The sequence below is a fragment of the Heterodontus francisci genome, chromosome 19, assembly GCF_036365525.1.
Source record: "Heterodontus francisci isolate sHetFra1 chromosome 19, sHetFra1.hap1, whole genome shotgun sequence".
Taxonomy (NCBI): Eukaryota; Metazoa; Chordata; class Chondrichthyes; order Heterodontiformes; family Heterodontidae; genus Heterodontus; species Heterodontus francisci.
The window spans coordinates 8,480,584-8,502,069 of NC_090389.1; the positions used below are offsets into that span (position 1 = coordinate 8,480,584).

At 44.0% G+C, this 21,486-nt stretch overlaps 1 protein-coding gene and 1 non-coding gene across 8 annotated transcripts in view; one reads left to right on the forward strand and one right to left on the reverse strand.

Moving 5' to 3' along the window:
* cacna2d2a (calcium channel, voltage-dependent, alpha 2/delta subunit 2a) overlaps window positions 1-21,486 on the reverse strand; it is a 1,382,174-nt gene that overhangs the window by 723,323 nt on the left and 637,365 nt on the right. The window lies entirely within an intron of this gene.
* Window positions 6,664-6,736, forward strand: trnak-uuu (transfer RNA lysine (anticodon UUU)). The gene has a single exon. It is a non-coding gene; the product is annotated as a tRNA-Lys (tRNA).

Genomic DNA, 21,486 nt, shown 5'->3' on the forward strand with positions numbered 1-21,486 from the left:
TGCTGCAAAAAGTACATGGCAGATAAAATGAAATGGAAGGGTTGTGAGGCAACTCACTCCTGTATTGAAGGAAACTGATCTCCTTTGCACTCTTTGTATTGTTGACTTGATGCTGTTTTGAACTGTTTTGTAATGTATTTTTTACAGTTTTTTATGAATAAAGTATATTTTGGAAATTTAAAAAAATACTCTCATCGACCCTCTCAGTTACTTCAGCAACGAACTCAATCAAAATAGGCAAACATGATTTTCCTTTTACAAATGCATGCTAACTTTCATTTATTAGCCATTATATCTCCAAACGCCAACTAATTTTGTCCTGGATTCTAGTCTCTAAAAGTTTCCCCACCAACAACGTTTGGCAGACTGGTCTACAGTTACCAGGTTTATTCCTCTCCCCTTCTTAAAACAGGGCTGTAACATTTACAATTCTCCAGTCCTCCAGTACCAACAACAACATGGAGAGGCAGTGGTGTAGTCGTAAAGGCACTGGACTAGTAGTCCAGAGCCCAAGCTAATGCTCAGGGGGTATGGGTTCACATCCCACCACTGCAGATTGCGAAATTTGAATTCAATTAATAAATCTGCAATTAAAAGTTAGTCTAATGGTGACCATGAAACCATTGTCAATTGTCAAAACTCATCTGGTTCATTAATGTCCTTTAGGGAAGGAAATCTGCCATCCTTACACATGACTCCAGAGCCGCAGCAATTGGCTCTTAACTGCCCTCTGAATGGCCCAGCAAGCCACTCAGTTCAAGGGCAAATAGGGATGGGCAATAAATGCTGGCCTAGTCAGCGATGCCCACATCCCACAAATGAATAAAAAAACTTGCATTTATATAGCACTTTTAATATCGTAAAAAGTCCCAAGGCACTTCACAGGAGTGTTATAAAACAAAATGGGACACTGAGCCACATAAGGAGCTATTAGGGCAGGTGACCAAAACCCTGGTCAAAGAGGTAGGTTTTAAGGAGCGTCTTAAAGGAGTAGAGAGGGGTGGAGAGGCAGAGAGGTTTAGGGAGAGAATTCCAGAATTTAGGGCTGAGACAGCTGAAAGCACTCCCACCACTGATGGAGGATATTAAAGTAGGGGATACACAAGTGGTCAGAATTGGAGAAGCACAAATATCTCAGAGGGTGTGGGGCTGGAGGAGGTTACAGACGGGTGAATCTATGGAAGGATTTGAAAATAAGGATGGGAATTTTAAAATTAAGGCATTGACAGATTAGGAGCCAATGTAGGTCAGTCAGCGCAGAGGTGATGGGTACGGGCTGCAGAGTTTTGGATGTGCTCAAGTTTATACTGGATGGAAGAATGGAGGTCGGCAAGGAGGGCATTGGAATAATCAAGCCTAGAGGTAACAAAGGTATGGATGAGGGTTACAGCAGCAGATGTGCTGACGAAAGTGTGAGATCAGGCGACATTACGGAGGTGGAAGTAGGCGATCTTGGTGAAGGGTGGAGAAGTGGTCAGAAGCTTATCTCGGGGTCAGCAAGGTTGTGAACAGTCTGGTTCAACCTCAGACTGTTGCCAGGGAGAGGGATGGTGAGAGAAGGGCGTTAGTGACAGGGACTGAAGATAATTGCCTTGGTCTTCCCAATAGCCAGTGAAAATTTCTGCTCTTCCAGTGTTGGATGTCGGACAAAGGTGGTTCCATATCCAGGGAGAACTGGAAATTGTGGCCAGAGCCTCCGCAATTTCCGCCCTTACTTCCCTCAGTAACCTAGGATGCATCCATCTGGACCAGGTGACTTTTCTATTTTGAGTACAGCTAGCCTTTTAAGTAACTCCTCTTCATCTATTTCTAACCTATCCAATGACGCTACTGCCTTCTCCTTTCCTGCTGCATTGACAGCATCCTCTTCGATAGTGAAGACAGATGCAAAGTACTTATTCCATACCTCTGTCATGCCATGCCTCTGCTTCCATGACAGGATCTCCTTTTTGGCTCCTAATCAGCCTCACCCTTCCACAACCCTTTTACTATTATATTTAAGGATTTAAAGAAATAGACTTTTGGGTTCTCTTTTATCTTAGTTGCTAATCTATTCTTGTACTTGTCGCTTTGCCCTTCTTATTTCCTGTTTTAGATCTCCTCTGTACTTTCTATATTCAGCTTGGTTCTCTACTTTATGAAGAACATTATAATTGCCTTAAGCCTCCTTTATCTGTCTCATTTTATCCTCTGTATCTTTAGTCATCCAGGGATCCCTGGCTTTCGATGTGCTTCCTTTCCCCTTCCTAGGAATGTATCTACTCTGTATTTGAATCGTCTCCTCTTTGAAGGCCTCGCATTGTTCAATTACTGTTTTAACTACTAATTTTTGATTCTAATCCACCTGGACCAGATTCGTGTTCAACTCACTGATGTTAGCACTCCTCCAGTTAAGTAATTTTACACTTGGTTGTACCTTGCCCTTGTCCATAACTATTCTGAACCTAATGATATGATCACTGCTTCCCAAATGTTTTCGTTCTTGCCCCACTTCATTCTCTGGAACTAGATCCAGTGCTGCTCCCTTCCTCATTGGACTGGAAACATACTGATCAAGAAAGTTGTCTTGTACACATTTCAGGAATTCCTCCCCACTTTGCCCTTATAATACTACCACACCTCGTCTCTTTTACTTCCTTCCCTATCTTTTCTCCGCTTCTTTGAGCCAGATCACCATTACTGCCACTATATAATAATTCCCTATGGTGACTTCAGCCTGCACCTCACTAACCTTATTTACCACGCTCTATGCAATTACACACGTGCACTCCAAACACATCTTAGACTGCCTTGCATATGTCCCTTGCCTGATCCTTCCTATTTCTGAATTATTCTTTACTCGAGTGCTGTTTGTCTCTCCCAATCCTCTGTATAGCCTGTTTGTCATCTATAACATTTCATCCTGGTGTCCAGCCACTGCCAAATTAGTTTAATTCCTCCCCCACAGCAGTACTTAATCTTCCCGCGAGGACTTTGGTCCCAACTCTGTTGAGGTGCAACCTTTGAACATGTCTCAATATCCCAGGAATCTGAAGCCCTCCCTCCTGCACCATTTCTCCACCTATTTATTCGACTATTCCTATAACAACAACAACATTGTGTTGTCATTATTGTACGATTCCTATACTCACTAGCACTTGCCACAGGGAGTAATCCAGAGATCACTACCTTTGAAGTCCTGTTTCTTAACAGATAATCTTCAGTCTGTGCCTCTGAATCAGAAGGTTGTAGGTTCAAGTTCTATTTGAGACACTTGAGCACAAAATCTAGGCTGCCATTCCAGTGTGGTACTGATGGAGTGCTGCACTGTTGAAGGTGCCGTCTTTCAGATGAGACATTAAATCAAAGCTCTGTCCGCTCTCTCAGGTCAATGTAAAATATCCCATAGAACTATTGTGAACAGGAGCAGGAGAGTTCTTAGATTCATAGAGTCATTTACAGCACAGGAGGCCATTCAGCCCATTGAGTCCATGCCGGCTCTCCACAGAGCTATCCAGTCAGTCCCACTCCCCCGCTTGATCCCTGTAGTCCTGCAAGTCTATTTCCTTCAAATGTTCATCCACCTTCCTCTTGAAGTCATTACTGTCTCCACTTCCACCACCCTTGTGGGCAGTGAGCTCCAGGTCATTACCACTTGCTGCGTAAAAAAAGTGCTTCCTCACATTCACACTACATCTCTTGTCAAAAATTTTCAATCTGTGTCTCCGAGTCTTTGTACCATTAGTTAATGGGAAAAGTTTTTCCTTGTCTAACTTATCTAAGCCTGTCATAATCTTGTACACCTGTATCAAATCTCCCCTCAATCTCTTTTGTTCTAAGGTAAACAACCCAGCTTTTCCAACTTAACCTTGTAATTAAAATCCTCCATCCCTGCAACCATTCTGGTAAATCTCAAGGACAAGCGCATCCTTCCTAAATTGTGGTGACCAGAACCGGACCCAATACTCCAGTTGGGGCCTAACCAGAGCTTTATAAAGGTTCAGCATAACTTCCCTGCTTTTGTACTCAATGCCTCTATTTATGAAGCCCAAGATCCCATATGCTTTACTAACCACTCTCTCAATATGTTCTGCCATCTTCAAAGATCTATGCACATGAACCCCCAGGTCCCTCTGTCCCTGCACACATAGACCTGTGCCATTAAGTATAGATTGCTTTTCCTTATTTCTTCTGCCAAAATGCATCACCTCACACATGTCAGTATTAAATTCCATCTGTCACCTGTCTGCTCACTCCGCTAGCCTATCTATGTCCTGTTTCAGGCAGCTCGTATAGGAACAGGAGTAGGCCATTCCGCCCATCAAGCCTGTCCCGCCATTCAAGATGATCATGGTTGATCATTCACTTCAATGCCTTTTTCCCACACTATCCCCATATTCCCTATGTTATTTCCTTTTAGAAATCTGTCAATATCTGCTTTAAACATACTCAATGACTGAGCTTCCACAGCCCTCTGGGGTAGAGAATTCCAAAGATTCACAACCCTCTGAGTAAAGAAATTTCTCCTCATATCTGTCCTAAGTGGCTTCCCCCTTATTTTGAACTTGTGTCCCCTGGTTCTAGACTCCCCAACCAGGGGAAACATCTTAGCTGCATCTACCCTGTCTATCCCTTTAAATATTTTGTAGGTTTCAATGAGATGACCTCTTATTCTTCAAAACTCTAGAGAATATATCCTCGCTGTTTGCCACACCTCCAAGTTTGGTGCCATCGGCAAATTTTGAGATTCTACTCTGTATTCCAAGATCCAAATCACTTACATATGTAGCAGAAAAACCAACGGTCCCAGCACTGACCCTTGGGGAACACCACTGCCTGCTATCCTCCAATCTGAAAGCAACTATTTACCACAACTCGCTGTTTGCTGCCCTTGAACCAATTTGTTTTATCCAATTGGACACTGACCCTCATATTCCATGAGCCTCAATCTTGTTAACCAGCCTTTTATGCGGTACCTTATCAAACACCTTTTAAAAATCTATATAAACAATATCCACTGCATTCCCTTCATCAATCTTCTCAGTTACTTCATCAAAAAATTTTATTATATTCATCAAGCATGATCTGCATTTTATAAATCCATGCTGGCTATCCTTAATTGACTTGAATCTCTCCAAGTGTCTATTGATTTCTTCCCTAATTATTGTTTCTAAAAACTTACCCACCACGTACGTTAAACTAACTGGCCTGTAGTTGCTAGGACTGCCCTTATATCCTTTCTTGAATAAGGGTGTCACATTTGCCACTCTCCAATCCTCTGACACCTCCCCCATATCCAGGGAAGATTATAAGATTATGGCAAGCCCTTCTGCTATCTCCATCCCCATTTCCTTTAGCAATCTGGGATGCAAGCCATCCAGACCAGGTGACATATCTAATCTCAGCATAGCCAGCCTTTTTATTACCTTCTCCTTCTCAATTTTTACTCTATCCATTGCCGCTACTCTCTCTGTTCCTACCAATATTTTGTCAGATTCCACTTCCTTAGAGAACACTGATACAAGGTACTCATTAAGTATATTAGCCTTGCCCTGTACCTCTAAGCAAATATCACCCTCTTTGTCCCAATAGGGCCCAATCCACCTCTTACTACCCGCTTACTATTGTTACGTGAGCTCTTTTATTTTTCTTTGTACAATATGTTTTAAGAAATTATAGTTGGATTGTGGACACTGATTCATCTATAATATTGAAGAGGCTGAACTTTGTGGTTGTATTAAAAAAAAGGAAAGTCAACAGAAGGTTCCTGATTTTGGCTAGTAAACAAGTTTACTGGAAAACACCTGTTTGCAAAGAACCCAGCAGCGAGTTGTGCTGTGATTCTGAAAGAGCTATTTACAAGGAAATGACAAGTCAAGATTTATGGGTGTCATAGGACTTGTTGAGCAGAGAGACCTTGGGGTGCAAGTACATAGTTCCCTGAAAGTGGCAACACAGGTAGACAGGGTGGTGTAGAAGGCGTATGGCATGCTTGCCTTCATCGGCCGAGGCATTGAGTCCAAGAGTTGGGACACCATGTTACAGTTGTACATAACGTTGGAGTACTGTGTGCAGTTCTGGTCGCCGCACAACAGGAAAGATGTGATTAAGCTAGAGAGGGTGTAGAAAAGATTCACAGGGATGTTGCCTGGTTTGGAGGGTTTGAGTTATAAAGAAAGATTGGATAGGCTGGGTCTGTTTTCTCTGGAGTGAAGGAGGCTGAGAGGGGATATGATAGAGGTTTATAAAATTATGAGAGGCATAGACAGGGTAGATAGCCAGAGTCTGTTTCCCATGGTAGGGGTGACTAAAACTAGAGGGCACAGATTTAAGGTGAGAGGGAGGAGGTTTAGAGGGGATCAAAGGGGTAAATTTTTCACACAAAGAATAGTGGGTATCCAGAATGAGCTGCCTGAGGAGGTGGTGGAGGCAGGAACAGTAGCGACATTTAAGAGGCATCTGGACAGGTACTTGAATGAGCAAGGCATAGAGGGATATGGAATTAATGCAGGCAGGTGGGATTAGTATAGATAGGCATTATGGTTGGCATGGACGTGGTGGGCCGAAGGGCCTGCTTCTATGCTGTACGACTCTATGACTCTATGACTTGTTTTGGGAAAAAGTTGGTTTCATTTTGAACTGTTAAAAAAGCCAGTTGGTTTGGTCGCAAGCAGAAAGAAGTGAGCCTGGATAGCTCAGTAGGTAGAGTATCAGACTTTTAATCTGAGGGTCCAGGGTTCAAGTCTCTGTTTAGGGACTGTTATTAATACAGCATTTAACTCCCACATTCTTATCAACAGTAGTCACAGCTCAGTGGTTAAAACAATGGACTAAAAATGCAATGGGGTCTCCCTGCATGGTTTTGAATCCTGCTGACTATGGTAGCTATGACGTTGATTATGTTTGAGTATGCTTAAAGCAGAGATTGACAGATTTCTAAATACTAATTACATAAGGGGATATGAGGATAGTGTGGGAAAAAGGCATCAAAGAGGATGATCAGCCATGATCATATTGAATGGCAGGGCAGGCCTGATGGACTGAATGGCCTACTCCTCATCCCATGTTCCAGACCTGCCAGGAGAACAGAGGAAGACAGTTGATATCTCTCTTTGAAGAATTCCTGCATCAAGTTGTACTATTGCCTCTTGTATTTGAAGAAATCCTGTATGTTTGCAGAAAACCTTGCATCTTTGAAGGAACTTTCCATTGAATGTGTGGGAACTGAAGTCTTTGTTGTTGCACACCTGATGTAAGACCTATGTGAAACCTTCTGTAGCTGCATCTCTTGAAAGCCAGACTGTTCACCAACATTGCCTGGAAAGAACTGTTCCAGGCAGATTCCTAGTGGTAGCCAGCTATTCACCTTTGGGACACCTTGCCAAAACATAGGACTTCCACGTCGTTTCAGTCTAATTTTTTTTATTCCTTCTATTTCTTAATAACAGCTGTAAACAAAAATCCCTTTTTTCCCGGTTAAACGTTTGTGTATGAGAATGTTTGTATGAGGGCTAGGATAAAAATAAGGGGTTTTAATATTTCAATTCATGTGTATGTTTACTTTATTATTGGTTAAGACTTGGTTTATAATAAACGGATAGTTTTGTTGTTTATTCAAAAAACTTGATTGGTGTGCTTTATTCTGGGGGGAAAATAAGAGTATCTGATTGACGGTTTTAGTAAGTAGGAAAATTTAAATATATATTGTGATCTGTGGAGAAGTGGGACTGAGTTAACAGTGCACTCCTCCTGCCTTAGTCGTAACACTATTTACATGCCGGTGCAAGATTTTTGGGTTCCCTTTTATGTTAACTGCCATTCTATTCTCATATTCTCTCTTTGCCAGTCTTACTTTCCTCTTCAACTGCCATCTCAACTTACTGTATTTGGCCTGGTTCTCACTTGAAGAATTCACCTGACATGCAGCATACGCCCTCTTTTTTTGTTTCTTCATAATCTCTATCTCCCTTGTCATCCATGAAGCCCTGCTTTTGGTTCCTTTACCTTTTGCCCTTGTTGGAATGTACCTAGCCTGTACCTGAAACATTGCTTTAAAATAACCCACTGTTCTGATACAGCTCTTCCTGTCAGTGTTTGGTTCGATTTTACCCTGGCTAGATCCCTTCTCTTCGCGTTGAAATTAGCCCTCTTCCAATCTGGATGTTCTACCTTATTTCGTTCCATGCTTTTCTGCATTACTGGTCTAAACTTTATGGTATGATGATCACTCTTACCCATGTGCTGTCGACAGGCACTTGGTCCACTTGGCCCACCTCATTTCCCAGCACCAGATCCAGCAATGCCTCCTTTCTAGTTGGGCCGAGAACATACTAGTCAAGGAAGTTCCCCTCTACACATTTCAGAAATTCCTCCCCCTCTCTACACTTTACTCTAGAATTATCCCAATCGATATTTAGGTAATTAAAGTCCCCAAAATCACCACTCTATAGTTCTTGCTCATCTCGTGATTTTCCTGCAGTTTTGCTTCTCTATCTCTCTCACTATTTGGAGGCTTATAGAATAACCCTAGTAGCATGATCATATCCTTTTTGTTTCTCATTTCTAACCAAATGGATTCTGTTCTTGTCTCCTCAAGGACATCCCCTCTTTCCAACAATACACTATCTTCCCTAATCAGTACTGCCACCTCACCTCCCTTTTTTCCTTCTCTATCTTTTCTGAACACTTTATATCCTTGAATATTAAGCACCCGGTCCTCACCATTTTTAAGCCATGTTTCTGTTATTGCTACATCATAGTCCCATACTGCTATTCGTGCTTGAGGCTCACCAACCTTATTCACCACAATTTGTGCATTCACATACATGCATTGTAATCCTGTCTTTGCATTCCTCGTAGTCCTTCTCAGTCCGTTCCCATCTATTACGGAACTACTCCTTCTCTAGTACTGTATAACACTCCCACATTATGCACCCTATTCCTTGTTTCTACTTCTATATGCTGGTGCCTACCCCCTGCCAATTTAGTTTAGCCCTCCCAACCACATAGTGAATCTCGCCGCAAGGATATTAGTCCCAGTCCTGTTAAGGTGAAACCCATCCCTTTTGTATTAGTTCCTTCTGCCCCAGAACTGGTTCCAATGCCCAACAATCTGAAGCCCTCCCTCCCGCTCCACACCTCCAGCCACACATTGATCCTCCCTATTGTCCTATTTCTACTCTTGCTAGCCTGTGGCACTGGAAGTAATCCAGAGATTACTACCTTCAAGGTCCTACTCTTCAACTTCCTTCCTAGCTCCTGAAAATCTGACCTTGCTATGTCATTGGTATCACAACTTCTGGCTCACTCCCTTCCCCCTGCAGAATATCCTGCACTGTCTCCGTGATATCCTTTACCCTGACACTAGGGAGGCAACTCACCATGTGGGACTCAAGATAATGGTTATAGAAATGCCTAACTGTGCCCCTGAGTAAGGGATCACCTATAACAACTACATTTTTGCCCTTTACTGCTCCCTCCTGTATAGACCCATGGCCACTGGCACGATGGACTGGACTGCACTCCTTCAAGGTGTCGTCACTCCCAGCCATCTCCAAAGCTGAATACCTGTTCAGGAGCGGCGCACAACCTGAAGACTTCTAAACTTCCTGCCTCTTTGTTCTCTTCCTCATGGCCACCCACCTACAATCCTGAGCTGCTACTACTGTGTCAGTGGGTATGTGCACTGCCCACTAGTACTGAACTCTGCAGAACATGAAGTTGCGATTGCCAGGTTTGACTCCCAACTGAGATCGCTAGATTTTGTTGGGCATGGTATCAAGGAATATGGAGCCGAGGCAGATAAATGAAGTTCAGGTACATAGAAACATAGAAAGTTTACGGAACAGAAAGAGACCATTCAGCCCATTATCTCTGCGCCATCTGAAAAAACTAGCCACCCACTAGCCGCTCATTCTAATCCCACCTTCTAGCACCCAGTCCGTACCCTTGCAGGTTACAGCACTTCAGGTGCAGATCCAGGTACCTTTTAAATTAGTTGAGAGTTTCTGCCTCTACCACCGATCCGGGCAGCGAATTCCAGACACCCAGCAATCCTTCTACCAATCACCTTAAAACTGTGCCCCCTGGTAATTGACCTTTCTGCTAGGGATGACAGGTCCTTCCTGTCTACTCTATCTCGGCCCCTCATAATTTTGTACGCCTCAAATAAATCACCCCTCAGCCTTCTCTGTTCTCAGCAAAACAACCCTACCTATCCAATCTTTCCTCACAGCTGCAATTTTCCAGCCTTGGCAACATTCTTGTAAATCTCCTCTGTACTCTCTCCAGAACAATTATGTCCTTCCTGTAATGTGGTGACCAGAACTGTGTGCAATACTCCAGCTGTGGCCTAACCAGCATTTTATACAGTTCCAGCATTACATCCCTGCTTTTGTATTCTATACCTCGGCCAATAAAGGAAAGCGTTCCATATGCCTTCTTCACCACTTTATCTACCTGTCCTGCCACCTTCAGGGACCTGTGGACATGCACTCCAAGATCTCTCATTTCCTCTACCCCTCTCAATATCCTCCCTTTAATTATGTATTCCCTAGTTTTGTTTGCCCTCCCCAAATGCATCACCTCACACATTTCCGGATTGAATTCCATTTGCCACTTTTCCGCCCACTCAACCAAACCATTGATTTCATTCTTGAGTCTACAGCTATCCTCTTCACTATCAACTACACGGCCAATTTTGTGTCCTCTACAAATTTCCCAATCATGTCTTCCACATTTGAGTCCAAATCATTAATATATACCACAAACAGCAAGAGACCCAACACTGAGGCTTGTAGAATGCCAGTGGAAACCACTTTCTATCCGCAAAAACATCCGTCGACCATTACCCTTTGTTTCCTGTCACTGAGCCTATTTTGGATCCGACTCAGCACATTCCCCTGTATCCCATGGGCTTTTACTTTTCTGACCAGTCTGCCATGTGGGACCTTGTCAAATGCCTTACTAATATCCATGTGGACAACATCCACTGCATTACCCTCATCAATCCTCCTTGAAATTTTCTCAAAATATTCAATTAGGTTAGTAAGACATGACCTTCCCTTAACAAATCCATGCTGACTATCCCTGATTAATCCGTGCCTTTCTAGGTGGCAGTTTATCCTGTCTCTCAGAATTGATTCTAATAATTTGCCCACCACCAAGGTCAGACTGACCGGCCTATAATTATTTGACCTATCCCTTGCACCCTTTTTAAACAATGGTACATCGTTCGCAGACCTCCAATCCTCTGGGACCTCATCTGTATCTGGTGAGGATTTGAAAATGATCATCAGAGCATCCACGATTTCCTCCCTAGCAATAAATCTATCCGGCCCTGCTGATTCATCCACTTTCAAGGAGGTCAGACCCCCTAGTACTTCCTCTCTCATTATGCTTATCGTATCTAATATTTCACACTCCTCCTCTTTAACTACAATGTTGGCATCATCCCTCTCCTTTGTGAAGACAGGGACAAAGTACTCATTAGGAACCCTTCCCACATCTTCTGCATCCACGCATAAGTTATCTGTACATCTCTGATAGGCCCTATCCATCCTTAGTTATTCTCTTGCTCTTAATGGACTGACAAACATCTTTGGGTTTTCCTTGATGTTGCTTACCAATAATTTTTCATGTCCTGTCTTTGCTTTCCTAATTTCCTTTTTTACTTCACCCCTGCACTTTCTATACTCCTCTAGGCTTTCTAAAGTATTTATTTTTTTGTGACTGTCATAAGCTTTCTTTTTCTGCTTTATCCTATCCTGTACACTTCTCGATAACCAGGGGGCTCTCGATTTGGCTGTACCACCCTTTTTCTTTGTGGGGACATGTCTACATTGTGCCAATACAATTTCATTTTTGAATGCCTCCCACTAGTTGATCACTGATTTTCCTTCAAGTAGCTGTATCCAGTCCACTTTGCCAGATCACCTCTCAGCTTCGTAAAATTTGCTTTTCCCCGTTTAGAACTTTTACTCCTGTTCTATCTTTGTCCTTTTCGATAATAATCCTAAATCTAACTATCATGGTCACTATCTCCAAAATGATCACCCATTGCTACTTCATCCACTTACCTAGCTTCATTTTCTAAAACTAAATCTAGATTTGCACCCCCTCTTGTTGGGCATGTTACATGCTGGCTAAAAAAGTTCTCACGAGTGCAGTTCATGAATTTTGTGCCTTCTGTGCCCTTCACACTATTTGTATCCAAGCTGATATTAGGGTAGTTAAAATACCCTATTGTTTTTGCACTCAGAAATTTGCCTGCAGATTTGTTGTTCTATCTCCCTCTCACTATCTGGGGCTCTATAGCACACTCTAGTAGGTTGGCTGCCCCTTTTTTAATTTGTGTGCTCAACCCATATGGCCTCATTTGATGATTCATTTAGCATATCATCCCTCCACACAGCTGTAATTGATTCTTTAACTAATAATGCTACACCCCCTCCGTTTTATCCCCCTCTCTATCCTGCCTGAAAACTCGATATCCAGGATGTTGCGCTTCCATTTTTTGCCACTCTTTAAGCCAAGTTTCTGTTATAGCAATGATATCATGCTGCCATGTGTCTATCTGTGCCCTCAACTCATCAGCTTTATTTTCGAGACTCCTTAAACAAATACCTTTCAACACTGCCAAATTCCTGTGCTGTACACTTTTTAACCTTTGCTTCTTCTGTCTTTGAGTCACTCACTAACTTTCTGCCTCCCATTCCCTGCTCTGAATTTGTCCTATCTGAAATTGCCCTCAGGTTCCCATCCCCCTGCCAATCTAGTTTAAACCATCCCCAATAGCACTAGCAAACCTTCCTGCAAGGATATTCTTCCTGGTCCTGTACATCTGACTTGTACAGGCCCAACCTTCCCCTGAAGCAGTCCCAGTGTCCCAGAAATCTGAAGCCCGCCCTCCTGCACCATCTCTCCAGACACCCATTTTCTATACTTTCTATACTCACCAGCACATGGCCTTGGGAGTAATTGGAGATTATTATCTTTGAGGTCCTGCTTGCTAATCTCTTTCCTAACTCCCTAAACTCAGCCTGAAGGACCTCATCCTTTTTTCTACCTATATTGTGGATCACGACCTCTGGCTGTGTACCCTCACCCTCCAGAATGCTCTGTAACCGCTCGGTGATATCCATGATCCTTGCACCAGGGAGGCAACATACCATTCTGGAATCACATCAGTGATCACACAAACGGCTGTCTGTTTCCTAAATATAGAATCCCCTACCACTATTGCTCTCCTGTCTTTTCTCCTCCCTCCCTGCACAGCTCAGTCACCCATGGTGCTCTGGTTATGACTCTCACTGCACTCTCCAGAGGAACCCTCTCTCCCGTTGGTACTCAGAACTGAATACCGGTTAGAAAGTGGAATGCCTTCCAGGGACTCCTGCGCTACATGCCTTGTCTCTCTTGTCTGTCTGGCAGACACCCAGTCCCTCTCTACCTACGCTCTCTGAAGCTGCGGGGTGACCACCTCCTGAAACAGAAACAGGCGGCTGAAACTCTCAACTCATTGAAACAGTACCTGGATCTGCAGCTGAAGTGCTACAGACCAGGTGCTGGAAGGTGGGATTAGAATGGGCAGCTAGTTTTTTCAGTCGGCATAGACACGATGGGCTGAATGGCCTCTTTTTGTGCCGTAACTTTTTTATGGTTCTCTGGTTCATTTCTTCTAATGTACATTTGCATTTTGTGAATGTGTAGTGTAAAATCACCTTGTTGCTTTTCTCTGAATTACCCTGGATGGTAGCAATCTAGTTTTAAAGGAGGGTCACTCACAATGATACCACCACATTTCAAACAGTGATTTCCCAGCAATCTTTATATGGAGATATCCCATCATACTCAGACGGAATGGAGTGTCCTTGAGATGCTTCCCAGTACGTGCATCAACTTAACCAGTAGCTTCACATCAACTGGATACCTTCACTGAATGTGCGCTGCACGAGTCAGCAGTACCTCTCATTTGTTCACATTGAAATACAGCTGTTGTTTTCTCATCCACCTGTTCAATATTCCCAGTTTTCTTGGAACACTGTTGCTCTCCCTTGCACCAGCCACCTGCCACAGGGCACAACAGATCCCAACAAAACCACACACACACATAAACAATCCACTGATCATTTCCTGCTTTGCATTGCCAAGACAGATTAAAGTCCTTTTGTTTCACGTTTGTTTGCTTTGCTGTGGATTTTCAGCAATCTCTGTTTTGATTTACATTCAGTTATCTAATTTCTCATTAACACCACGAACCCGAACAGCCTGACTGGTGTTGCAGGGTAAGCTTTCTCTTTGAATGGTGACATGTTTCCAATTGAGTGACATCAGCCAAATCGCTAATTTGCAGTTTAACTTTAATCTTAATATCAAGAGTTGGGGAAAACACACAGCACAGGGCTGAGGAAAACAACAACTTGTATTTAGATAACACCGTAAAATATTCCAAAGCCCTTCACAGGAACACAAGCTGACAAAAGTTGAAACTGAGCCCAAGAACAAGCCATTAAGCAGATTAGAGAGAATGCCACCATGAATTTGTAAAAGGTATCACATGTCTAACGAACCTAATTGAACTTTTTTTTGAGAAGTAACTAAAGTAGTAGACAGGGAAATGTGGTGGACTCTCAGAAGGCATTTGATAAGTTTCCACTTGAGTGACTGTTAGCTAAAATTAAAGCAAATGGAATTGAAGGCAAATTATTGACCTGGTTAGGAGATAGAAGGCAGAGAGTAGGGATAAAGGCCCGGATTTCGTGGTCAGTGACGAACGAATGGCGCTTGCCACTTACATTCAGCAAAGATTTTCTGTGGACTTTTGAACTGCAATTTGCACTAATTAAAGAGCCAAAACAGCAAACACCTCCTTATAGGGGATCTGGGACCAAATAAACAGAGAAAGCAACAGTGTGTCCCCTTAACCAATCAGACTGAAGAATCCTTATTGAGATTCGCGGTGTCTAAACCAAGAAGTGTTAGTTAGCAGAGCTAATCCAATACCAAATCATATATAGAAAGAAATATAAAAAGAGGCAAAGAAAGATGGGATTAAGAGAGAGATAAAGGAGACAGAAAAGGTTAAAAAAAACCTTTTTTAAAATTCCCAACAATTAAATTCTGAAGGAATGATACTTCACACATTTAAAAGTAAATTTTCAGTGCCAGAGAGTTTGTTTGGCAGTAATTCAGGCTAATCAGCGTTACAAAAATCGTTTACACTTGAATGGACAAGCCCTAACTTTTTCTGGTATGCTTAGTGGATATATAATGGGTAAGTACTGCAACTTCATGCCCTTGATATACTTCAATGCATCTTGGCAGGGTACTGTTATAGTTTCTGGAGCAGTAGGGCAGCTTGGACAGCAATTTCCTGATTTAAAGGTTTAAGTGCACATGTACCGATGATGGATGTTGCTGTGGGATTCATTCCTTAATAGTGGTAAGCACTAACAGCCTCAATATTATTCTTACTGCAAAATCCAAGCCACTGAGTATGTACTTGCATTGGAAATGACTCGTGGTGTCCTACAAGGATCTGTGCTCGGGCCTCAACCAATTCTCCTTCTAATTATTCTTTTTGTTGTGTGCGGCCTATTCATTTCAATACATTCAATTCAGTACAGTTAAATTTTTCCGCATGGCTGGGCATGTACATTATCTTCAGTGGAAGAAGTTGTGAATGGCCTGCAGGGACATTCTGGATGCGTGATCACGCACATCATAGGGGGAATTTTTATTAAATTCATAGGATGTGAGCTGGGGAGGCCAGCATTTATTGACCATCACTAATTGCCCGTGAGAAGGTGGGGGTAAGCCACTTTCTTAAATTGCTACAGCCCATGTGCTGCAGGTACACCCACAGTGCTGTGAGGGAGGGAGTTCCAGGATTTTGACCCAGTGATTTCGACCCAGCAAAGGAACAGTGATATAGTTCCAAGTCAAGTTGGTGTGTGACTTGAAGGAAAACTTGCAGGTGGTGGTGTTCCCATGCATCTGCTGCGTTTGTTCTTTTAGGTGGTAGAAGTTGCAGGTCTGGAAGGTACAGTTGAAGGAAGCTTGGCGAGTTACTGCAGTGCATGTTGTAGATGCTACACGCTGCGGTCACAGTGCACTGATGAAAGGCCTTCTTTGGCCTCCTTGTCTCGAGAGACAATGGGTAAGCGCCTGGAGGTGGTCAAAGGTTTGTGAAGCAGCGCCTGGAGTGGCTATCAAGGCCAATTCTAGAGTGACATACTCTTCCACAGGTGCTGCAGATAAAATTGGTTGTTGGGGCTGTTACACAGTTGGCTCTCTCCTTGCGCTTCTGTCTTTTTTCCTGCCAACTGCTAAGTCTCTTCAACTCGCCACTCTTTAGCCCCGCCTTTATGGTTGCCCGCCAGCTCTGGCGATCGCTGGCAACTGACTCCCACGACTTGTGATCAATGTCACAGGACTTCATGTTGCATTTGCAGACGTCTTTAAAGCGGAGACAAGGACGGACGGTGGGTCTGATACCAGTGACGAGCTCACTGTACAATGCGTCCTTGGGGATCCTGCCATCTTCCATGCGGCTCACGTGGCCATGCCATCTCAGGCGCTGCTGGCTTAGTGGGTGTATATGCTGGGGATGATGGCCGCCTCGAGGACTTCTGTGTTGGAGATACGGTCCTGCCACCTGATGCCAAGGACTCTCCGGAGGCAGCGAAGATGGAATGAATTGAAATGTCGCTCTTGGCTGACGTACGTTGTCCAGGCCTCACTGCCGTAGAGCAAGGTACTGAGGACACAGGCTTGATACACTTGGACTTTTGTGTTCTGTGTCAGTGTGCCATTTTCCCACACTCTCTTGGCCAGTCTGGACATAGCAGAGGAAGCCTTTCCCATGCGCTTGTTGAATTCTGCATCGAGAGACAGGTTACAGGTGATAGCTGAGCCTAGGTAGGTGAACTCTTGAACCACTTCCAGAGTGTGGTCGCCAATATTTATTGATGGGGCATTTCTGACATCCTGTCCCATGATGTTCGTTTTCTTCAGGCTGATGGTTAGGCCAAATTCGGTGCAGGCAGCCGCAATCCTGTCGATGAGCCTCTGCAGACACTCTTCAGTGTGAGATGTTAATGCAACATCGTCAGCAAAGAGGAGTTCCCTGATGAGGACTTTCCGTACTTTGGTCTTTGCTCTTAGACGGGCAAGGTTGAACAACCTGCCACCTGATCTTGTGTGGAGGAAAATTCCTTCTTCTGAAGACTTGAACGCATGTGAGAGCAGCAGGGAGAAGAAGATCCCAAAAAGTGTAGGTGTGAGAACACAGCCCTGTTTCACGCCACTCAGGATAGGAAAGGGGTCTGATGAGGCGCCGCTATGCTGAATTGTGCCTTTCATCTTGTCATGGAATGAGGTGATGATACTTAGTAGCTTTGGTGGGCATCCAATCTTTTCTAGTAGTCTGAAGAGACCATGTCTGGTGACGAGGTCAAAGGCTTTGGTGAGATCAATGAAAGCAACGTAGAGGGGCATCTGTTGTTCACGGCATTTCTCCTGTAGCTGGCGAAGGGAGAACAGCATGTCAAAGGTGGATCTCTCTGCTTGAAAGCCACACTGTGCCTCAGGGTAGACACGCTCAGCCAGCTTCTGGAGCCTGTTTAAAGCGACTCGAGCGAAGACTTTCCCCACAATGCTGAGCAGGGAGATTCCACGGTCGTTGTTGCAGTCACCGCGGTCACCCTTGTTCTTATAGAGGGTGATGATATTGGCATCGCGCATGTCCTGTGGTACTGTTTCCTCGTCCCAGCACAAGCAAAGCAGTTCGTACAGTGCTGAAAGTATAGCAGGCTAAGGCTGTGAATGGGGTGCCGAGCAAGCAGGCTGCTTTGTCCTGGATGGTGTCGATCGTCGGGTGTTGTTGGACCTGCCTTCATCCAGGCAAGCGGACAGTATTCCATCACACTCCTGACTTGTGCCTTTCAGATGGTGGACAGGCTTTGGGGAGTCAGGGAGTGAGTTACACGCCACAGACTTCCCAACCTCTGACCTGCTCTTGTAGCCACAGTATTTAGGTAACTGGTCCAGTTACGTTTCTGGTCAATGGTACCCCAGGATACTGATGGTGAAGGGATTCAGCAATGGTAATGCCATTGAATGTCAAGGGGAGATGGTCATTGCCTGGCACTTTTGTGGCATGAATGTTACTTGCCACTTATCAGCACAAGCCTGAATACTGTCCAGGTCTTGCTGCATGTGGGCATGGAACGCTTCAGTATCTGAGGAGTTGTGAATGGTACTGAACATTGTGCAATCATCAGTGAACACCACAATTTATGATGTTACATAGGAGCGAGGATTATTGATGAAGCAGATGAAGATGGCTGGGCCTAGGACACTGGCCTGAGGAATTGCTGCAGTGATGTCCTGGGGCTGAGATGATTGGCCGCAAACAACCACAACCATCTTCCTTTGTGCTACATCTAACTCCAAGCAGAAGAAGGTTTTCCCCCTGATTCCCATTAACTTCAATTTGGGAGTGTTTGAGGCCACACTTGGCCAAAGGCTGCCTTGATGTCAAGGGCAGTCATTCTCACCTCACCTTTGGAATTCAGCTCTTTAGTCCAAGTTTACACCAAGGATGTAATGAGGTCTGTTGCTGAGTGGCCTTGGCGCAACCCAAACTGAGAATCGGTGAGCAGGCTATTGCTGTGTAAGTGCCGCTTGATAGCATTGTCACTGACAACTTCGTCACTTTGCTAATGATTGAGAGTAGACTGACGGGATGGTAATTGGCCAGGTTGGATTTGTCCCACGTTTTGTGTACAGGACATACCTGGGCAATTTTCCACATAGTCAGGGAGATGCCAGTGTTGTAGCTGTACTGGAACAGCTTGGCTAGGGGCGCAACTAGTTCTGCAGTACAAGTCTTCAGTACTATTGACGACATGTTGTCAGGGCCCATAGTCTTTGCTGCATTTATTATCTTCAGCTGTTTCTTGATATCCCGTGGAGTGAATCGAATTGGCTAAAGGTGGGCATCTATGACAGGGAGACCTCAGGAGAAGGCCAAGATAGATCATCCACTCAGCACTTCTGGCTGAAGATGATTGCAAATATTTCAACCTTTTCTTTTTCACTGGCATGCTGGTCTCTCATCAGTCACCACAGGGATATTTGTGGAGCCTCCTTCTCCTGTTAATTGTTTAATTGTCCACCACCATTCCTGACTGGATGTGGTGCCACTGCAGAACTTTGACCTGATGGGATCGCTTAGCTTTGTCTATGGCATGCTGTTTCCGCTGTTTAGCTTCACCAGGTTGGACCTCATTTTAGGTATTAATACTAAAGCAAAACACTGCGGATACTGGAAATCTGGAACAAAACCAGAAAATGCTGGAAATACTCAGCAGGTCAGGCAGCATCTATGGAGAGAGAAACAGAGTTAACGTTTCAGATCGTGACCTTTCATCAGAATGAAGCAGTTCTGGACTTAGAATTAGGTAAGTGGAAGGGGCATTTTGGTGGTAGCAATCATAATTCAATTGGAGTCAGCATAGTGTTATGAAAGTGCTTCTGTTTTTTGTTAAAAATATTTTTCAGGAATTCATAGTCAAACTGAAGAAATGCTGGACCAGTTTTGTTTTTCAAGAAGATCACCAAGAGGACATTGAAAGAACTAGTTCGGCAACAACATTTACTGGTTGTCACATGATTCAAGTTAAAAAATAACAGAAACACTGGTAACTAGGCAAGATGTGTGCAGAGAAGTGACAGTCACACGCCCCTTGACAGGACAAGCCCAGGAGCAGCAGTGTGCACCTGAGAGAGCTGCAGACTTGCAAGGTTTTGGTTGCAGTGTCAATGTTTACCTTCTGGAATGAGATAAAGACGCAAGCCTGCTGAAGAAGTGTCACAGAGGAAGAGACCAGATTCTTGCTGAATGTTTAAAGAATCGAGCCTGCAGAACGAGAATAGAATTCCCAAGGAAGGAAAGATGACCACACCCAGCTCAGCTTTCTAGCACCTCTCTAAAAGACCCTGAGAAGTCCACTGTGTCACCTCATCTCGTTTCCATTCTTTGAAGAAAAGTCTGCTAAATTAATTCTCAACGCTGCCTGAAAAGAACTGTTCTAAAAGATCCCAGTGACCCATCTACATGTACTCAGAGGCTAGACCGCATGCCAGTTTTGGAACACAACATATCTCACCTGCTGTTTTCTTCAAGAATGAGCCCAAGTATTCAGCCCAAGTGTTTTTTTTTGTCTGTAACAGAGTGCTGAAGAAAAATACCTTTTATTTTTCTGATTAACAAATGTATGTGTAATTATGAGTGTGGTAGTCAAAGGTAAAAAGGGAACTTTAATATTTCAATCTGTGTGTTTATGCTTTACTTCATTACTGGTTAAGAGTTGTTTTGTAATAAACTGATAATTTTGTTGCTCATTAAAGAAACCTGGTTAGTGTGTTTTATTCTGGGAAAAAATAGAGTAAATGATTAACTGCATCGGTAAGAGGTAAAATTTAAATATATGTTGTGACCTGTGGAGATGTGGATCTAGAATAAACAGTGCACTCTTGCCACCTTGGTCGTAACAATAGTTATAGAAAAGGACATAGATAGACCAGGAGTAAAAATCCTCAACTGGAGAAAAGCCAATTTTATTAAGCTGAGATGTGGGGCTAGATTTTATAAGGTCGCCGCGCTTCACAAATGGCGATCTGCCAGCGCAGACTGCATGTCGTGAAGCCACTGCGATATTCAGCACAACGGCTTATTTAAATGGCTAGGGCGGACCACCCTCCACCCCACCAGCATGATGTGGAGGGGGCGGGCGGTCCATCCCTGGCAATGGCGTCAGGCACCACTGCGCAGGCGATGACACCATTTTGAAAGGGCTTCGAGCCTTACATTACAATTAAAATTTTTAAAGATAAAGTGCTTTTAAAAAATGAAATAAAGTTATTCTGACCCTCTTCCACCCCCCGTTAATAACCATGGAAATAATAACCTGCGCTCCCCCCCACAAAACACTTAACTTGTGATCCTGATCTTCCCCCCCAAAAGTTCATCAACTTTAAACTTTACCCCTTCCTACCACCCCCGAGACCAATGAAATTAGTTTTATCCTCTTCCCCCCCACAAACCCCGCATTGACAAACCTACCTGCTCTCCCCTCCACACCAGTGTTCTGACTTAGATCACCGGATGGAGATCCGGAGGCACGGTAGTGCCGGCAACCGGCACCAATATGGCACTGGAATGGACAGTGGCACCAGGTAAGTAATTAATTCATTAATTTTACTAAATTAACATATTTAAATTTTGATCCCATTGCCGAGCGTCGGGATGGCGGCCACGAGGCTTCGCCGCTGCCGACAATATCAGGTGGGCCTTCCTGGCATCGAGGCCAGTGGCAGGCCTCTGCCGGAGGCGTTTTCCGGCACCCCACCCCCCCACACTGCCATGACCCTGACATCGGGGGAGCCGTAAAATCCAGCCTGTGATTTAGCAAAAGTAGACTGGAAACAGTTACTTGAATG